Consider the following 15385-nt stretch of genomic DNA (forward strand, 5'->3'; position numbering starts at 1 on the left):
CCACTTGCCCAACTAGATGGATAGGAGGGCAAACGGAGAACGAGGCTGAGAAGAGGAGGGTTCCAAAGAGTTTCCCAGAGAGTCTACGAGGGACAAAGAGAGCGAGGGAGCACACAAAAAAGAGTCCCTGAGCCGCCGCACTCGCTCATCAGCTGGAACGGTCATCTTCATTGCGCAGGTTACTTCAACATCATTGTTCCAAGCGGATTGATACGCAGAAACGTTTTGTTATTCTCAGCTACATAGTTTTACGCAGTTGCTCTTAAAAAAAAAAGAAAACGCTCAACTAAAAAGAAAAATAAAAGGAAACGAAATAAAAGCAAAATTATAGAGATTCGGATGTCAGTTTTTTTACCCATTCGTTTCCGTTATGGTGTCTAATTGGACAAAAAAAAGGATGCATCGTTGTAGTTAAACGGTAAACGATGTCTCAAGTTTTTTTAAAAACAATTCTAGCGAGTGCGAGGCCATTTAGTTGCTAACCTGTATTCTTCGTATCCCCCACTTCCTCGATTGTTTTCTCTGTATTGTGCAAGCTCATTTTTATTTTGTGTGTGTATCCCACTGTGTTCGTAAGTTTAGTTTCGATCGGCAGTCGTCTTGCAACATCAGCAGTGGACTGCATAACTTTATCCGCGCTCCAGCGGTTTAACGCAGCCTCGGGCATTCTACATGCACAGTACATGGAGGGTGTATGTGTGTGTGTGTGTGTGTGTGTATATATGCATAATACATCAATGGCTGTATCTTCTTCGTCTTCTGCTCCGCAAACTAGTTAGGAAGAAAAAAAGAGGAAGCTCACATCAAACAATGCAACTGGAATATAAACCGCACATTTCGTCAATGCAATGGCTGACCATTTGAGTCTTTCATGGCTGCACTGGTCGTTTCGCTCCGTGACTTCGTCCGGCCGAAAAGCCAAAATGACGATTATTGAGCGAGAGCTGGCCATGCTATAGCAAGTACATTTTTTTCCCTTTAATGTTGAAAGAATAGTGTGGCACACAATGACACTGGTTGACATACGATCATATTGGGAAATCCATCAAAAGCGACACACGGTCCGAAAGGTATTGAAACCATTTGGCTAAAAAAAAAAGAGTACGTTCAGCAAATAAACGTTTGGTGTATGCAAAAGTTTTTTTTTTCCTTTAGTTTATCAGGTGAGGTTGAGTACGTGACCGCGACATCCACGGTATTGATGGTGGCTAGATATTTTGGGCTTGTGCGATTAGCGGGATGATGGAGCAGCAAATGATGTCGATGCTAGAGACTTCTGCTGGTCGAATGTTTTGATGTTCCTACAAGTTCGATTCTCCCCTCGCCAATTTTCGTTTCCTTCGTTGGCGCTTCGCCCACGCACGCCCAACACAGATACCGACATGATCGATAAAGCCGAGCCAAGGGGAATAACTTGTTCTTTCCCGTCTTTCTCTCCCTTTTTTTCCCCCTCATTCTTCCCTTTTTTCTGCTTTTATCCCAATAGTCTACTACTATACACCAAAATGGGAAAATAAATGTTTTTCCTTCGCTTTAATGGACTAGAGCAAAAAGACAAGCAATGGGCCACGATAGCAGGTTGACAGGTTTGATTGACAAGAGCCATCGGAGAAAGACTCCCGTAGAGTCGGGAGTCTCTTCAAAATAATGATATTCGTCTTCTATTTTTCTTTATTTTATTCATGAAGCTCTGCAGTCTCTTGTTGGTAGCGTATGATGTGGGCAGTGACGACCAGTCAGGCGAAAGAGAGTAAACAAATATTGAGGCACAGCCCGAGAGAAGAATGCGAAAAAATGGGTTGCACGGGTTAAATGTGACAGGATCGCGGTCGTGCAACTTGCTTATGCAGAAAGTGCATACAAAACGAGGTTGATAGAAAGGGATGTATAGAAGGGAATCTAGAAAAGATCACGGCCACGATCTTCGTACATCCGCAGATTCGCGGACGTGGTTCTTGTCAAAGCCTTAGCTGTTAGTGACACAACGCCTACAACACGATGTTGTTGGCTTTTTATTTATTTTTTTTTTTTTTGCCAGCCTAATCTATTAGTATAAGTCTATATACATTCAACGGGCTTCTCTGTTGGTTTTTCTTGATTTTCATTCGGGTTTTTTTTATCGTTTCCTCCGTCCTAGTCCTTTCCCTTTTTTTACTCATTCTGTCGCTGGGCGGATTGATCGGTGCGAAAAGTAAACAACATCAGTGCGCGTTTACTGGTGCGCACAGAAGTTGGCGTGAATCAGCACAAAAAAAGAAACGTCCACCCCAAAAGGAAGGCAATCTTTTCAATTGCTGATGGAAACTAAAAGAGAAGGATCGTCGTTCACCACATCCATTGTCTTATTTTGTAAGGAGATCAACAAAAATAAAGAGGACGGAAATGGCAGAATAAGCAAGCTGCCTCTAATTTGCATGATGTTTACTAGGGCCTTTTATTTCCGCGTACGTAGACAAAAAGTATCATTCTTTTTCCATTGCTTTTCTCTTCCAACAAGGCAGTGCCCTACATTTCTTTTCTAAACTTGTAACCGATAAGGCCTTTCAGAAGTGCGAACGTTCCAGATCGATCGCAGTTTGCCTACCTGCACGAGACGATTCCACTAGAAGAATCACACACACTATAATTGCACGAACTGGTTGCAAATTTAAAACACGAGAAAGAAGAGAAAACGAATGGTAGCCAAGATGCTGCTCTTGTTAGCATCCATTGTATAAAGCATCAATAGAAATCCTTCTAAGCTGTAAAGTAGATCCGGATTAAGAAGCGACAACTCAACCACAACAGGCGCATCGTATTGGGGCGACGAGAATGTGAATGGGGCCCCAGTAAAAGGGAGAAGGAACCCGTGGCGGAAAAGGGAAAGGATCTATAAAAATAAATAAATAAAAAAAAAAATAGGATGGATATATGATGGCCCACTTTATAGGGCTTGCGGCGGCCGGTCGATGGCACGAGAGCGAAACACCAGCGTCACTAACAGTTGAGTAGTCCCCGGCCAGTAGCCAAAAGAAAAAAAAACTGGATTTGTAACCACTGTCCGTGATGTCTAACGTGACGATGGGGTGATGGAACCGAAAGGGAAACGATCGGAAGCCCAGAGCACTATGTCCTGATCACGCGTCAGTCTCGTTTTCTATAATCTATAGCTAGAGGTCCGATATTATATGTACAGCCTTCTCTTTTCATGGTCTTTCTGCATTTGTCCGCGTGTTTTTCCCCTCTTATTTGTTATCGATTTTTTTGCGCTACTGCTGTGCTCATGACCGATGCCACACATCATCAATCCCGTTTCCGGCTCAATTCATACATTCTTGAATACTGCATCCGGGTCCCATTGAGCGATCGATATTGCCTTGAGGATGCCAGGTTTTTTTTTTTTCGTTCATATCTATTTTTCGTTTATTCATATTGCCTTTCAAGGGTCTATGAAAATGCGCGTTAGATGTAGGTCAACGTGACTTTACAGTTTATTTACATTGTGGAATTGGCAAATTAAACCACTGGGGGTCATTGAAGAATGAAAAAAGGCAAAGCTTTTTAAATTGCGATGTTCGTACGTCAATCACCATGGCGCAGAATTTTCGGACACGAGTTTACAATGGCGACATCAATCAAAATTCTCATCCGTTTTTGTTTATTGGCGTGAAATATAATTAGTTCCCGGTGGTGTTGTTTCTCGGAACGCTAAGTAACAAATTACATATTCTGCGACGCTAACGTAATTGTTTGCTTCCTTTCGGTTGGGTTAATGCAATCAACTAAGCCACACGCTGTCATTACTAATGGCATTGGCTCGAGGCTTCGAGATGTTTACCTTGCACCCTAACCTAATAAAACTTTGGCCGAGAGTAGACCTCTTGTTTAGAGGCTGTTAAATAACGTCCTCAACCAGTGCAAGTGGTGTTGACTTGTGTGTAGAGAATTCCACCATTTTCCCCATATCCACTTGACGCTCAACTGGTTTTTGGATTGTGCCCGGTAAACGCTAGCGCTTAGTGGATTGAAACATTAAGAACAGAACGCGTACAATGGAATAATAGCCCGACACAAACAATGCCATCTGAAAAACTGTCTAATCTCATATAAGATTTCATAATGATTTGTCCTTTTCTACTGAAACCACTTAAATTATCATACGTCACTCTTATTACTCTTTCTATGGTGGTCTATTGATCAACAAACAACAATGGACACGCATGAACACAGCCTTTGGTGGCATGCCTCTTTTCTCTTTCCAGATTGTATCAGATTGCAGGAACGGTACATGAATGTGAACGATAACGTGGAGAGCGCGAGAACTCCTTGTAGATCTATACGAAGGTATCCAACGTGAATAAGGCCTAGCTCTATAGAGCACCGCATGGATGAAAAATGCAGGAAACAGACACATATAAGCGAGTCAAGTATGGGGCAAACAAAAGACAAACGAGCCCTACACGGCCGCTACAAATAGAGAAGGTTCTATATCAGTCTAGTTTTCACTGTAGTGGCAGTCCATTGACCATCTGTTCTTACAGATAAATGATCTTTGCCTTCCACGCGAAATTGTTGCTGATAAATTCCTAAAAATAACTGGGTCGCTTCCCTTTTAATCGATCACTAGAAGGCACCGTTCGGCTTTCGCACGTTAAATGTTGTACGAAATAATTGAAGCGAAAACTGGTGCTTATTAGAGAAACGAACCTGTGTCTGCGACATATATAACTCCAAGGTTCAGCTTAAACTGAATAAGCCCACAAACTGAAAATGGTCATTGTGTCTTTTATCGAAGGAGGAACAACTCTTCTTTGTTTTTAGAGAAAAAAGAAAAATCAGCCATAGCGGGAGATGGTCTACAGATGGAGATTGTGTGTGTGGAGCAACGTGCTCCAATCACGAACAAGATCGATAGCAGATGGACAAGCGGCAGGGGGTCGATAATAATGAAGGGAGGGACACCGACCCATCTGAAGAAAGAAGAGACACATCAGGATGTCATTAGTGTGCCGGACTTGGATAGATCGGTATAGTGGCTTATGTGAGACGTGTCATTAACTGCCTGCACCGCCTGCACAGTGAGAAGCCTGGTCAAGGCACAGCAAATTATAATGAGATTCTCTAATCGATACTGTTGCACGAATCCCGACACAGTGGGAATTCGACCACTAGGGCTGACAGCTATAGAATGCAGAGATTGCGCAAGAATTACATGTGGAAGTTTGAGGCCTTTGCATTCGTGATGCAATCCCATGACAAAACATTGAAGAACTAATGACGCAAGTGCATATCCTTTTCAGTTAATGGTATGTGGCGGTAAATGCAAAAAGATTACACGCATAATGACGGTTCTGGTTGAAAATTAAAAAAACTTCGGTAGCTGTAGATAGTCTTGGAAGTTTAATTGAAATAGAACTTTCAATATGAATTCAATGGAAAATACCACTGCTGGTTTGTGGTAACTATAATCAGAGAAACTTGAGCTGTACGGGAAGCTTTGCGGATGAATGGGTCCAATGAAAATCGGGAGACAGCAAGTTCCACGAACAAGATGATGTGTTTATTATCGCACTACCCAACCCTTATAGTTGTTTAACAGTTTGTTTGAATTTATGGCTTCTTTTGTTCCCTCTGCCGTTGCTCGGTTTTATCTCCTTGCAGAATTGAAATTTCTCAGCTCAGCTGGTTCGTGCAATTTCGTTACACGGAAACGACACGGTGTGCCTCTTATGACAGAAACTCGTCTACTCCGTATTCTCTTAAATTCTTGCATCAGAAACTATGAAAGACACCGCGGTACCACGGGAATGACAGCAAGAAGAGCTGACAGCGAGCGGCAAAATGCGGTGGAACAGGAGTGACAAAGAACGATGCTGTAGAAGAGCAGCCGAGAGGGAACGAAGTGAAGAGCAAATGGAATGAAAGACAGGAAGACGCACGGCAGGCAAAAACAGGAGCCCACCAGGACTAGAATCGATCCTGGGGTCCCTCCTAAAAAAGAGAAAGAAAAAGAGAGAGACAGAGAGAGAGAGAGAGAGAGAGAGAGAGAGAAAGGAAGATAGAGAGAAGCAAGAGACAGAGAGAGAGAGAGAGAAAGCGATCGATTCGAAATTGAAATCTAGCCAGACCTCTCACTATCTGATAGCGTTGGTAGAGATGCACATCACAGCTGAGACGCAAAAAAGAGCCGCAGTACATTCCCGTGTGATATAGAAACGCTGCAATGGATAGCCGCTATAAGGATGTAGACCACTATAGACGGGGGTGTGCCTCTTCACTTTTGTTCAAGGTCCATTTGGGTATCAATGTACGCCTTCCGGCTTTTGACCGGTAGGCTTTTCGGCCATTCTTTCTAAATGTTCATTTGTTTTCTTTTACGGCCTAAATTGCGTTGTCTCCAAAGACTTTCGGGCGCGTCCCCCTTCTAGGCCTAAGGTTGACACGATTGATGGTCATGTAGTGGAAGTGATGGATTGATTGTTGGGACTTATCCCACATTCCGGCTTTACACGTCGTCCTACCGATCGGGATTTGAATTTGGATTGATTCGGAATTGATTCAGCAGTAGAAAAATAGGTCCGCATCCGATCCAGCAGCCCAGTTCAACGATATCGTTAATGCCACGGTAGTTAAAGGTAAGTTACAACTGGCCTTGTTTCGTTTCTTGATAAAACTTAAACATAGAAAACTATTACATGATTTAGATTTGAAACTGAACCAAAGTTTATCACATTGGGTTCACAGTTTAAGAACGAAAGGTCGAAAACGGATGAACAAATTTGTTGCGCAAACAGGACTTTCGATCCGCATGTTTCCAAAACGACTGCTTTGCCGAGGAAACGAGTGCTTTGTTTGAAATCAGCGTTCAATTTTAAGTATTGCGTGCGATTTTCGTCGAATTCCAAGAGATATCATTTTTGGCCGATTTTGACAAAAGTGAGAAGGCTATAGCCTTCTCACTTTTTCATTTTTTGCTAAATTCAGCTTTTTGTTTAAAATACATGATTTCGATTCAAAATGAAACGAAAATCATGAAAATCTAAGTTATTTTTGCGTTGGACTTATAATTGTTAAAATAAACCCAGAAAACAGAAGAGCAATACCCTTGCACCAACAACAGTTTTGTTCCGTACATTCAAAAAACGGCTGACCTCATGAAAAAAAAAAACAATAATTTTTTTAGAAATCAACATTCAATTTTGTGTGTAATATATGATTCTTATCGAATTCACTTCAACATTTTAAGCCCAATTTATTTCGTGCAAAAATCGGGCTTAAAAATAAGCCCGACAAAAATAAGCCCGACTTTTCCGTTCATTTTATTATTTCTTCAAACCTACAGTTACAGTCATAAAAAACATGACTTTAAATTAGGCCTTAAATTTCTTGTTGGAATTTTAAGTTTTTAGTTAAAATGGAAAATAAAAGATGTGGAATTCTAGAAGATTTTTTTCTTCTATGAACTCGCTTATTGAATTCCAGCTAAATCAGGAGATCAGGAACTCTTTAAACATTCTCCTTATCCTGTGTGTGTGAATCCCTATGTCATTGAACTTAACCATGGTTGGTGACCTAGTTCCTGTTGAGTAAGCTCTGGCGCTATATTTCTGCTCCGTTTCCCAGTAAAATACTTTTGCTCTGCCCGCCTTGCGTTGATTGCTTCCTCTTTTTCTCGTTAATTTGTTTCCCCCCCTTTTTTTTTTGTTTCGCTTCTGTGTCCTCCATTTCCAGGTCTCTTGTTCCCCGCCTTTCCTTACGACAAGTGATGAACGTCTCGGACGTAAACCGTTACGCCAGAAGACGGACGCCAAGCTTTTTCCTTTAGCCTCCTCCGTCCGTGTATTGTCTTTGTTGTCCAGTCGGCGAGCTCATGTCTCATGGTTGCCTTATTTATTTTTCTGTAAAGAAATAAAAAGGGCAAGCGCAAATATTGGATCGATTTGTTATCTCATAACGAACAAAAGAAAATACTAGTGAATCAAAATAGGAAAATATGCGTCATATTCGGAAGTTATAGACAGAGCCAAAATATCTTACAAACCATATAAGGATTTTAGCTTTTGCTTGATAAACAGAAACTGCCTTCCGTCTGTTGTATAGCTGTCAATGCTTGAGACCCATCTTAATTCGATCGAATATCATTTTTTTTTCTTTTTTTTTTTGGTTTTCTTTTTGTGCAGAATTTTCTTTTCAACTGTCTTGCTAGAACCCTACACTTCAGCCGCCCATGTGCCTGGCCAATCTGATTGAGGGCTGTCTGCTATTATAGCCCTATTCTGGCGACAAGCATAAAAGTTTTACGCCATCTCTATAGCTTTTCCAGCATCCTTTGATCCCTCTTCAATTACAACCTTTTTGTGGGGCTCTACGATATGAAAATACAGAAAAAAAAATATATATACTGTATACTATATATAAAATATGATTTGAAAACAAATGTTAGAGAATGGAATCATCTGTCTCGGCGCCAGGCGTAATATTGTTATTTTTCTTTCCTATATACGTGCGCTTTCTTCAGTCATTCAAAAGAATCCTATTTGGGGAATTGAAGGCTCTTCACTGATTGAACATCACGATATCATTAGAATAACCCGAAATGTCTTTAAATCAATCATATCGAACTTAACGTTAGATAAAATGTAAAATAGGAAAACGCATCATCCTCTTTCGTTGCTATTAGGCGACTTTGATTCAACCAAACGTTTACCAATTAAGAGATCTCCGTTTATTCGCGGAAAACATGAGGAATTGTTAGAAAAATATAAGAAACTTCATATATTAATTGAATGTTAATGATTTTCCAACGAACAAAGCACATGATAAATAAAAAAAATAAGTGAAAGCATTATTCATTAGCATTTTGAATGTCGGATAGTCATACGTTGCTTACTGATTGTCTACTACATTTTCCAACGTTCTGCTCGTCGGTTGCACATTTTCGCGTGTATAAGACGTTGAAGCTTATGCCTGGCTGCTTCGAAATAGCGGGGTCTTATGCGACGTGAAAGTTTAATATGTTTAAGCTTCTAACAATTCCTTTATTCGTCTTTTAGCTATTGCTTTATTGGGCTGTTTATCACCATTATACCATGCCCGGTGTCCGCAGTTCTCGCTTTACAGTGCCAATTCTTACCGTTTGCCAGCCGGGCAGCATCTATAGAGCTCATGGCTCATAGCCAACAGACCCTTGCAATCCCATGGGTTGCGCATAATGGTATGGACTGATGGAGGTGAAGGATTTGAAAGGATATAAGTTAAAGCCTTCCTAAATCATGGATGGCGGGCAGCAAGAAGGACAGAAGATATGTGATGAAATGGAGAGGTTGCCGGAAGCGCTACGTTGCTCACGTACGGCCCTCCTGTCATTGCAAATTAGGTTTTTAGGCTAGACGAATGATAGGTAATGAATTTGCTTTGATTATTTCCTGTATATAAATGATAAGTGCCTTGTCAAGTGGACAGTTTCTGCTTAGGCAAATGAGCATCTAACGGACAGCTCGGCATAGCAACGTCACCCACCTACCATGCATTCATCTGGTAAATCCGACAACCAATTATTACTATTGTATTGTAATAAAAAATAATAGGAAATGAACTGTCTTCCAATCCTAAAAAAATTGGGGATTGAATCCAATGCGATAAATGTGGAAATTAAAGTGATTCGAATGAGGTGTAATATTAGAACAAGCTTCCCGTAAATGTTAAAGGCACATTTAAATTGGAAAATCATTAGCACGATCACGATACCGATCAATTCAGCATATGGTGAGCGTCATTCAATACATACGGACTTTGACCTTAAACATTCTCAGAAAGCGACGTCTGAGGGTTACAATGTTACAAACTTATCTGGTTTCGTGATCGGCGATCCGATCCATTTTGAAATGGGGAAACATCAAACCTCAATGAATCATCGCGTCTATACGATGACGTCTACTTTGTTATGGCTTCTCTGTGGACGTGTAATACAACTCTCCGTATACGTCGTAAAGTTTTTGTAATTTGATTTCGTCGAGTTCAAACAGCGGCTACAAGTTACAGACATCAACAGCAAAACAAAAAATAATAATTCGGATATAGCTGCAAAAGCAAAAAGAAACATTAAGCTTTATAAGGAACTAACCGTAATAGGACCACAGCAATCCTGTTGAATGTCTTGTGCCCATGTTGCGCCCTGTGATTTGGTACGGTGAAAGGCCATTGATTAAAGACATGATTTGAGAATCCGTACAGTATATTTTCTGGAAGGAGCAGCAAAGCCAATGTTATTGCACTGAAACAGCCAGAACGTTTACATCTATACGTAATTGAAGGCCACATAGGAACTCTTGTTCTTCTTGCTTGTTTGTTGTGTTCACACAACTAAATAAATATGCTTACAACGAGAAGGCCTAGAGAAATGATTTCGGCGCTTACGAAGTCTCGTTAGTGGTCCACGTAGCCCCACAGGAGCCCAATCATCTTTTTAGACTTGAGACCGTAAAGAAATTGCGGTGATACGTAGCGGACCAGCCATCAACTAGCGGCATTAAAACTGAGTTTCGTAAGGCCTACAATCGTATACCTAAGCCATGGTTTTATATATAGGTAAGTCTCTAACAAACGTCGGCATGCATTAGCAGTCGCGTACCACATGAGTTCCAAGGGCTATAAATCCGCTATTCTTTTGTTTTTCGTTCTTTTTCTGTATGGTATGTTACGGGGCTCACGGACGAACGACAATAGAGTGTTGCACAAGAAAGCGTCAAGCAAATGGCGGTGAATACGAGTGGAGGAGGAAGACTATTGAACGCGTTACTGGCAGTTATACGGACGCATAAATGGCCGTCGCAGTCGTTGACGGGCGGAGACGAGAGTTATACGAACGAAGGGGAAACTTGGCACTTCTTCCATATCACGTACATTGCGGCTCAATGACGATTCAATATCGTTCTCTCACTTTGTCACGACCAGCAAAGAAGTTGCGCTTTATGACTGACAATCTTTTACAAAACATCAGCTCAACTTCTTTTATTCAGCTTTCTCTCACATCTCAATGCAAAAATTTAAATCGATTTAATGCATCGCGTTTTTTTATTTAATTAGGGAACAACTGCGCTTTTATTAAATGACGCGTTTGGTTGAAGCGTGAAAGGAGTTGGTGGCATTGACGATTAATTTTAGGATGACCGGTCAAACTGTCCTCCATTCACCTCTTGATAATTTATTTTTAAGTAGTCTTTAGATGAACAAATATCCTTCAACGGGTCAGCGGGTCTTTATACTGCTGTCTAATCAGAGTTGTGATTGAACGTCCGGCGCGCAAATGAACCTACTGCCCCCTCCTGGTTCCGCTGTTAGTCTAGCGCCTATAGACTTTATCTCTTTTATTCACGCCCTTCATCCACCGCCGAGATCCCAAGGGTTCGTCAAGTGCTCTGCTTCAACATATATATATATATATCATACTGAATGAGCCAACAGAAAAATGAGGAGGCCTTTTTCCCAGCTCGATTTTCCCGTTCTAGTGTTCGCTGGGTGTGGGATGGCTCTGCATTATACAACGCACAGCAATCGTCTGTAGCCCTGGTAACGAATCCACTCGTCCGTTTGCTTCGTTCGTTGTCACGTCCGATTTTCCGCCTCTCCCCCTTTTTTTTCTGTTGTTCAAGACACCGCACTCTGTCTTCGCCTATTGTCGGTCGCTAGTTGAATGGAAATAGGTCCGTCAAGCTCTTTTTATTCTTCTTTCATGTAGACTAGTTGTTCTGTATCTTCGAAGCTAAGTTCTTCTTTTCTCACTTCTTTTCGTTTTTAGTGTACAGTAAGTCCGTTCGGAAAAGCGCCTGGGACTTTTCATAAGTTCCCCTTTTTTCTTTAAAGACGCTTTCCTATCTGCACTTTGGCAAACTGTAGTGGCTTATAGTATTTTATATTCTCTCAGCTATATACCGAAAAGATTTTTTAAAAAACAGGGAAAACATAAGCAGAGTTTAAGAAGATGAGCAAATGCATTGAGTCGGATAGTGCGGGGGCGTGACTTGATGTAGAAAGTGCACAACTAACAAGAGTCTCTGCTCTCGTTCGCCGTGTTCCGATCAATAAGGTGCAGTTTCGTTGAACATGATATTAAAAAAAAAAGGAGGAGACGAAAGAAAGGATGAGCTGCAGCGAAGAAAAAGAAAGGAGTAAAGAAAAAAAAGAAGTGGGATGCAAAAAGGAGATAGCAAACTGTTTTCACACTAGACGACTTTTCAATTCAAATAGAAAAATTGAAAGGGGAAAAGTATATCGTTGTGTTTTCAAGTGCAAAATAAAACTTTCCTCGATTTCTGTATATATATGTATATATATATAAACCAGAAACACAAACGGGTGGGAGAACAAGCAGACCGTAGTTTCTATAGGGCGTGTACTGTATAATATCCTTGCAAACGTCTCGAACGAAAAAGGCCAAACCGTTCGATGTTTTATTGCGCTGCTTCAAAAAAATACAACCAATTGCTTAGAAGAACACGGGAAGTTGAACAGCTTCTTTGACAGAAACGGAAAACCTTGATATCTATATCGTGGAGTCAACGAGGAAATCCTGTTCGATCAGGCAGAGACGCAGGAAGAGCTGGGCAAAAAGCCAAAATATTTTTGTTTGTTATTTTCAATCCGTGCTCAACATAACTGTGTGTAATCTTTCCATCCTTTTTCTTTCGTTAAATACCACTTGGTGAAAAAGGTTTCAGCAATCAATACATAGGGTCTTTCGCAAGCATTTTGTTTGTTTCCACTGAAAATAAAAACGCGTTCGCCAATTTGCAAATTCTCTTTTGCCAGATAACCACTTCAATTTTGCATAATTTATGTACGTCTTGTTTTCTCAATGGTTGCGAGTCAGTCTAGACCCATTAGCTTTGGAATCGCGTTGCCAAAAAAGAGGGGGGGGGAGACAAATCTCATCGACAAAATACGTTTTTTCCCCAATCGATAATTTTTTGGCAAGTATGCCAGCGACGATAAATGAGCCTCATTCATCGGAGGCCACTTTGTGCCAAGAATATCATCGCTAAACTGTCGTTCTGTCTTGGCTGACGTCAATCGACTGCTTTACTCGCTTTCCGCCGAGTCTAATGGATTCGTCTCGTTTGCCAAAACCTCTTTCCCTTGGATTGGACGCTTTCTGATAACCAATGTTGCACTAGCAAAAAAGTTCGGATGCTATACAATCGTCCTAGAACCGGCCAAAACGAATAAAAAAAAGGAGACGTCCTTGGCCAATATGCTAAAAAAAAAATCAGCATCCACCAATTTGAAACAAATATTAGGAATACAAATCCTTGTGAATGGGTCACCTTCAGTCGAAATGATCTCCGTTGCATTTCCAATTTAAATCATCTATTTTCATAGTTACATTAAGCTTTCTTGCAACAAAGCAATTTAGATGCAGTGGGATCCTTATTTTTAAAGAGCAAAACGCTACCTGTTCTAAACGAAAAATTAAGCGCCGATTCCAAGTTTTCCCGCTAACTATTCAGGGTGATGCGTTGCCTGGAATATTTTCTGACCAATAAAAAAAATAATAATACTCCACGGCAGAACATCACATAAAAACGGCCCGAATAAGACTGAATTGATTAAAATGCTATTTCTTTTCCCCGACGAAGCCCGTCAGATTCCTTGCTATTCGTGACTTAAAACACGGCGTCGATAGTGTCGTATATATGTAGGCTTTACGGAAGCAATTGTGGCCCGATTTAATCTGGCAGCCCTTAGCGAAATAAGCCAATCTTGGTGTCCCCATGACAAATTCTATTCAGTCCTAGGCCATATACGTATACTGATGGAAAGTTTTTAGGCGTCGTCCCGTAGGAGCGTTGAAGAAAGCAGTCAAAACGAAGGGGGGGGGGGGGCGAAAGTACATTACGTCGGACTACGTCTTCGTCGCACCCGAATAGACGCGGAGAAAAAAAGAAAATAAGAAAAAGAAACGATAACACGGAAATCAATAAGAAGAACTTTGCCGGAAGAAGATGAAAGGGAATTCCAGAATGTGGCCGATAGTTATTTGTAATGGGAAAATGCTCACCAGGTGAAAGTATTGTGCTCGCTCCGCTTACACAAAGTCCAAATTGGTTCTTCACGCGCTTTATATTGATTTGTGCATTGAACTGGAGATCAGAAAGGCCACGACAAATATGCAAAGCGTGCGAAGAAGGTGCAGGCAGAGCGTATAGTAAACAGAAAACTTTGACGAAGGGCACGTGTTATTCTATCCTCATGTTTTGAAATTACAAGTTTCAACTTTTATCCAACCCGATGGAAACTCACTTGTTAACGCATTTATAATTTCGTACTTTATTACGCACCAGTTTTGACTCACTTCACAAACGTGAATGTGATTAATATCCTTTAATGAACAGAAGATACCTTGGCGGTCACTGGAAGGATTATAATTAATTTTATGCAAACATTTTCCCTCCTATTTGCTTATGAAGTAAGAAGAGTTACATGCGTTAAATACGCACGTGATTGTCAAACATGACAAATGGGATCTCACGTTTCAGCAACAAAGTCAATTACAGTTTTTACATATTCTGATTCTCACTGGCAAACATACAAAATAAACACAAAATCGTTAAAAAGGAAAAGAAAAATGATTATTTTCGCAGAACAATCAAAGCTTAAATCAATTCTGATCGAACCAACTATCTTCTCATTTGTTGCCACAATGTCCATGTACTTGGACTCGATTGGCTGGCCCTTCATAGCTTTACTTTTACGAGGTACTGTATATGTCGTGCTCGGATGCTGCCGAAAGGAAACAAGCAAGTAAACACAAAAACCGACGCAAAGAGCAGAAAAGAAAAGAAATGTTTTTTGTTTAAGCTTTAAAAAAAAACAACAACAGTCTATCACGATCAATCTCTCGTCGCCCCATGGCGAGTCAGAGCAACTTCATTCTGGTTTTCCTATCTCTTTCATCTCCGTCTATCTCTCATAGGACTCTATCATTTATGTAACAACAGACTACTGAAGAAGAGGTCAATACTGCGCCGGCAAGATAGACTGCGTTGCTATAGACATACAAGAAACTTTTCGTTCATCAAATCCCGGAAGATGCGTTTATCAATTCTTTTGCAGAAAAGACCTAAACTATTTAAAAAGCCCAGAATGAAAACTTTTGGTGTGTGATTGACGTAAAGAGTTTTTGCTTAATTACCGTCCTCCAACATTCAATTTTTTTTAAAAGTGTGCTCCATCACGCGTGAAAGAAATCTCAACCTACCACACGTGTGCGTTTAATTCCAAGAGCCAGAGTTGCAGAGAAGGAACGTGCCTGCCCTCACGTTCGTCATTCCGTTGCAATTAAAATGGGTGGACTGGGTTTTCTGTAAAGACTGACCCTATGAGGTCAAATGGTTCCTATTCATTTGCT

This window comes from Daphnia carinata, chromosome 1, assembly GCF_022539665.2.
Source record: "Daphnia carinata strain CSIRO-1 chromosome 1, CSIRO_AGI_Dcar_HiC_V3, whole genome shotgun sequence".
NCBI classification, from domain to species: Eukaryota; Metazoa; Arthropoda; class Branchiopoda; order Diplostraca; family Daphniidae; genus Daphnia; species Daphnia carinata.